Below are 7,003 nucleotides of genomic sequence, written 5' to 3' on the forward strand. Positions count from 1 at the left end.
CGAGTGTCATTGTTTGTGCGTCATTAAAGGGTTGTTTTCTTGTAGTATGCCATTTGGTTTAAAAATGCACCTTCTGAATTTCAGAATATTATGAATGATATTTTTTATCCTCATAGCAATTGCATGATAGTTTACATCGATGATATCTTGGGTTTTTCTAAAAATATTGAAGATCATTTTAGACATTTAAACCGCTTTGAACACATTATTGAAAAAAATGGTTTCGTCATATCCCAACCTAAAATGGTTTTATTTCAATCCAAAATCAGATTTCTTGGCCATAATATAGAAAAAGGAAAAATAATTCCTATAAATAGATATATAGAATTTGCTTCCAAATTTCCTAACAAAGTTATTGATATAACTCAATTACAAAGATTTTTAGGAAGTTTAAATTATATATCTTCTTTTCATAAAGATTTAGTCAAAGATACAACTATCTTATATGATAGACTAAAAAAGAAACTTGTTCCATGGATTGATCTTCATACTCAAGCAGTCCAAAGGATAAAAGAAAAGGTAAAATCATTCCAAACTGGGAAAAAATTTATTGAAACTGATGCCTCCGATATAGGTTATAGAGGAGTCTTACAACAAATTAATACAAATACTAAAGAAGTATATTTAGTTATATTTCATTCAGGAAACTTTTCTTGGTATGATTCTCAAAAGCTATTATCGTCAAAGAAATTATGGCAATAGTAAAATGTGTTTTAGAATTTCAAGATGATCTTTACAATCAACAATTTACTGTAATTACTGATTGGCAATCAGCAAAATTTATGTTAACAAAGACTGTAAACATGATGTGTCTAAGCAAATGTTTGCTACATGGCAAGCTCATTTAGCGCCATTTAATTTTACAATAATATATCGAAAAGGTGAAGATAATATTCTTTCCGAGTTTCTAACTAAGGAATTTTTAAATGAGCAGTGTACATTTAAAACAATTATCTAACGAGATTTTTATTACAAGAAACTCAATTAAAGAAACTAAAGTTGAATCAACCAACTTATTGGATAATATGCCAACAACAAACACAAATATCCTTGATCGTATTCGCCATACTAGATAAATTCATTTATTAAGATTTAGACTAATACGCCTAAGAGCTCATCTTAGGTTTCTAGAAAATAAACTTACATTACTTTTTAATTAAAATTTGAAGGATGATCTCTAATCGGGGAAGAGATGGTTACCCTAATATAGGTGGCAAAGGAAGAGGATCATATCCTCGGATACAACATGGGAAAATTTTGCTAATTGCAGAAAACATTGTCTCCCAACCATCATCATCTAATATGCCTAAACCTGGATATCCGTTATACTCGACTTTTCAACAGTTCTTGAAACAACAAAAAGATAATAATCCTTGTTTCTCAAAAATAATTTCGGAGGAAGATAATGATGATTCCTCGTAATATATTTTTACTCCTCATAAAGATTTAATAATTCTTTTAGAAGAAAAAGATATCATGTTATATTTTGAGGACAATGATGATCCATGGAATTTATTTTGCAGATAGCTGGATACTGCGTCATATGCAACATGTCCATACAAGTCACGAAATTATTATGAGAATATACTAATTTCTACATGTGCATGTGAGATTTCACATTTCTCCTCTTCAGGATACAAGAAAGTTTATAACTTCAGCAAATTATTATTCAAAAAGCTTATATCTACAGAAGAATGGTGTTTAAGCACCCTCAAGGAAAGGGAATTTCTCCACCCTGAACAAAAGATCTTAATAAAATATATATTCAGGGATTATATTGATAGCTTTTATAAAGCTTTTCTTTATGAAAATCTAAAAAAAAACATTCTTGGTTTTTCAAAATTTGTGACCAAGTTTATAAACAAAAGTTGCCAAATTGGTTTACACAATGGTGGTCATCATATGGTCCAAGTGTTCAAATTCTCCGTGAACCGTTCAAATCTTTATATGTTGAATGGCTTCATGTAGCTCCGAAATACAAGGAGGTTCTTGAGCACTCCAATGGAGGAAGGGAAATAATACCAACCCTACATTTTTTCATAGAATTTTCAATTCCTAATAAGTTCCCATCTTTACAAAAATCATATCTTACAAAGTTTTGGAAAAATGTTACAAAAAGATCCAACCTCAAATGAGATAAACTCTAAACAAACGATTGATAATATCAATAAAGCAATTTTGAATTATAAATCTCAAAAAGAATTTTTATCCCATAAAGTTTAAACTCCATAAAAGCTCAAGGAAATTACTCCCCATCAAAAGATGAAATTATAAAGATTTATTTTCGTCAAATGAAAGAAGGCCTGCTTCAAAACCGCAACAAACAATCATCAGACACCTCCATGTTATCTACATGCAATGATGATAATTGTATAGCAGGAGAATCTCAGCCAATTGATGATAACAATGACATTATGGATGATTTCACTGTGGAAGATGCTTTAGCCACTATTGAAGATATGATATTGGAAAACCTACAAAAGAAAAAGTACTCTATGGTGAAAAATTCTACACCTGTCAATATTCTCTGTTGGCTTTGATAAAGCTACAATAATGAAAACAATTGAAAACATTAGAATAGCCAGCTATCATAATACACTCGTCAGTGTTCTCAATTATTCTTTTATAATATCTTATAGTTTTTAAACTTGGTTTGAAGATCGGGCCTATATATAGGCTGTTATGTTTATTTTTTAAGCTCGCTAGAAAATTTCTTCCTACCTGCTCTTTCCTCTTGAAAAATATTCTGAAGTTATAAAATAAGTTTTAAAGTATTTCTGGTGCATCCTTCTTTCGTTGATTGTCTCTCGCTTCACTCTTGTAATTTTTCATTACTTATACTTTATTAATTTATGTATTAGCCTAACGACAGGCTAAATCCTTTGAAGTGTTAAATAATCTCATGAAATTATGGCTTTACTAATTTTGTAAGAAGCCTTAGGTACCATATAGTGATTTGAAATACAAAAGTCTAGGTTGATAACATTAAATTTAAATTGAAATGTTTAACCATTAGTCATGGTGTTTCCCGTCTTTTAGCCAAGGTTTGGCATTTTTAGGGTTGTTTGTCATTGACTCGATATATATCAACGTTTCAAACCAAGTTTAAAAACTGTAAAATATTACTAGAGATCTTGATAAAAATATAATTTGGGTTGTTTGTCATTGAATCGGTACAAAAGTGTTGGTTGATAACAAAATAGCCTATATATGCCCGGACTTCAAACTAAGTTTAAAAACTATAAAATGTTACAAGAGAATAATTAAGCACACTGACGATTGTATTATGACAGCTGGCTATTCTAATGTTTTCAATTGTCTTCTTTATTGTAGCTTTATTAAACAAAACAGAGAATATTGACAGCATAGAATCCTTATGCTTTTGTCTTTTTCTTTTGTAGCTTTTCCAATATCATATCTTCAATAGTGGAAAAAGCATCTTCCATAGTGAAATCATCCATTTGTTGTTTCAATAACTATTGAAAAGCCGAGTATAACGGATCTCAAAGTTTATGCATATTAGATGATGATGGTTGAGAGGCAATGTTTTCTGCTATTAGCAAAATTTTCCCATGTTGTATCAGAGGATATGATCCTCTTCCTTTGCCACCTACATTAGGGTAACCACCTCTTCCCCGATTAGAGATCATCCTTCAAAATTTAATTAAAATGTAATATAAGTTCATGCTCTAGAAACCTAACATAAGCTCATAGGCCTATTAGTCTGAATCTTAATAAATGAATTTATCTAGTATGGCGAATACGATCAAGGATATTTGTGTTTATTGTTGGCATATTATCCATAAAGTTGGTTGATTCAACTTTACTTTCTTTAATTGAGTTTCTTGTAATAAAAATCTCGTTAGCTAATTGTTTTAAATGTACATTGCTCATTTAAAAATTTCTTAGTTAGAAAATCGGAAAGAATATTATCTTCACATTTTCGATATATTATTGTAAAATCAAATGGTGCTGAATGAGCTTGCTATCTAGCAAACATTTGCTTGGATACATCATGTTTAAAATCATTGTTAAACATTAATTTTGCTGATTGACACTTGCAGAGCATCACATATCTTAAATATTACTAAAAGAGAAACCTTATGACATCATCTTAAATAATCTGGACCATTGATTGTATTTCAATCTTATTTTTTCCACCCTTAGATCAAATTGCTGACGTCATCTTCCCCATATGGAATGTATTTAATTCCAATAAATATTTTCCAATCATCAATCAATAACTTACATTCGTTGAAAGGGAATGTATTTAATTCCAATGAAAGTTTTCCATATTTTACATCTTGAATTTTCAGTTATGAAGATTTTAATATGGTCAATTTTAAAAACATATTACTAACAAATCATTTCAATCAAGGCCTTAATATCAACCATTAATATAAATCCGTTTATATTAGTAAACCATTAATATAAAATCTTTTTTTATTAGGAAATCATTAATACCGAAAAATTATATTCAAATTATCACATACATATACAATTCATCATTGAATCCGCGACTCACATTTATTTTCAATCGTTTCTTTTCTTCAAACATTCTCCTACAACATCGTTAATATTGCTTATAACTTCCATCATCATTCTCTGCTATAAACATTTGCTCTTGTGCGCTAGAAGGTCAGTACCTTCTTTTGCTTTTTATATTTTTTTCGATTATTTTTTGTTCCTATATCAAATGTATGTATTCATATATTTCGATATTCTTTGTCACAAATTACATGAAATCAGTTAACTACTTTTCTGAAACTTTTCAAATAAACATGAAAAGATATTAGGTACCTTTAACAAAACAAAAATTAACTATCTTGGGACTGACATTAATTACGAAAATGTTACTTTTATATATTAGAGATGATTATGATTTTTTTTTTAATTTTTATGTCATAAAAATCCGGTTAATTTTGGCATGATTTTAAAATATTATTGAAATTATTATGTATTTGTATATCATACCAACCTACTTTTTTTTATCTTTGTATAGTAACAATAAAATTTATTAATTTACACAACAAATATAGATATTTCAAATTTTGTAATATTATTATACCTTACAAAATACAACTCCCTCCAAAATAAATTTTCGCCAGTAATTTCATCCATAATTTCAACAAATTTAAATTTGTATTTTCTTTATATAAATTTTTTTTAATGATCCTGATTTTTTTCTCCAAAAGTATATCAAACATTTACGTCTTAGATAATGCTGCTCTATTATAATTATTATTTTCCAAAAGTATATCCGTTTAATGAGGAATTTGATATAATAAAGGAAGTGAATGTTAACTAAAATGAGATATATATTCCATAATTATTACATGAGTTTATTAAAAAAAAAAATATCAAGGTGTAAACATTAAGCATTTTTAAAGTGAAATTTCATAATACATACAAACGATGATGTTGTACAACGAAATATAAAATTGAATAGACTGAAAAAAAACACTATTAAAGCAGTCAATCTTGAAAATAACATAGTTATGAAAAATTATAAAGTAAGATAACAATTATAAGATATTAGGAGATTTGTAAAAAGTACATTTAGTAAAAACGTTACGGTTATTAGAAAAAATAAGACCGTTAAGATTAGTGAAAATACAATATATAAACTAAATTATCACAATAGTAATGAAATGTCATTATTTGATATTTCATATAATTGACAGATATATCAAATTACATTGATGATATACTAAAATTATTCAAAGTTGCGCCAAAACTAATGCAAAGTTCTTGCGAACACTAAATAAATAAGAACAAACATAAAAGCTAGCATTTATATTTATAATCAATTTAAAATAAACCAATCATGATTTATAAAAGAATCTCCATTGATGATATACTAAAATTAAATCTATATAACATTTAAGATTTTATAAATTATATTACATAACTTTATTTGAATAAATAAAATAGTTGTCAATATTTAATGCAATAGAAAAAACGGTATATTGGTTGTCAATATATGTTTAAATTAGGTAACATTATTATGCAAGAAACATCTAATTAAAATGCTTATAAATATATAAATATCATAACTATATGAGACGAGGAAAGTCGTTCAACTAATAAAACAAAAAATGATGTCTACAAAGAGATCTTTCAATGATTATATATATTTATCGTTTTCAATGTATTTTCTACACATTTCAATAATACCAATAACCATATATTTTTTTATAATCATTATACAATATCTATAAACGATTATATGTTTTTTATGCGTTTCCCGCGTTTAACGCGGGCTATAATCTAGTATGTATATAAATCATGGCGTATTGTAGATGCACCATATATACATATATCCTTATATACATATAAATCATGACATGACATATTGTAGATGCACCATATATATATATATATATATATATATATATATATATATATATATATATATATATATATATATATATATATAATCAAATGGTGCTGAATGAGCTTGCCATCTAGCAAACATTTTCTTAGATACATCATGTTTAAAATCATTGTTAAACATAAATTTTGCTGACAATCAGTAATTATAATAAACTGTTGATTCTTTTAAGAATCAGACCATTTTCCTAAATGAAATATAACTAACTATACTTATTTAGTATTTGGATTAATTTGTTTTAAGACTCCTCCATAACCTATATCAGAGGCATCGGTTTCAATAATTTTTCCTAATTTGGATTTTCTAAAGATAAACAAGGTAATAATTTTACCGTTTCTTTTATCCTTTGGATTGCTTGAGTATGAAGATCAGTCCATGGAACATGTTTCTTTTTAGTTTATCATATAAGATAGTTGTATCTTTGACTAAATCTTTATAAAAAGAATATGTATATAATTCAAACTTCCTAAAGATCTTTGTAATTGAGTTTTATCAATAATTTTGTCTGGAAATTTAGAAGCAAATTCTATACTTCTATTTATAGGAATTATTTTTCCTTTTTCAATATTATGGCCAAGAAATCTGATTTGGATTGAAATAAAACCATTT

General features: G+C 27.1%; 1 long non-coding RNA gene across 1 annotated transcript; it reads left to right on the forward strand.

Annotated features, from left to right (window-relative positions):
* The first annotated feature begins 2,709 nt into the window (after positions 1 to 2,709).
* Positions 2,710 to 3,785, forward strand: LOC145069883 (uncharacterized). The gene is made up of 2 exons (XR_013689708.1): positions 2,710 to 2,820; positions 3,402 to 3,785. It is a non-coding gene; the product is annotated as an uncharacterized LOC145069883 (long non-coding RNA).
* Positions 3,786 to 7,003: the final 3,218 nt, after the last annotated feature.

Source organism: Lactuca serriola, chromosome 8, assembly GCF_051521515.1.
Source record: "Lactuca serriola cultivar US96UC23 chromosome 8, Lser_US96UC23_V15, whole genome shotgun sequence".
Lineage (NCBI taxonomy): Eukaryota > Viridiplantae > Streptophyta > Magnoliopsida > Asterales > Asteraceae > Lactuca > Lactuca serriola.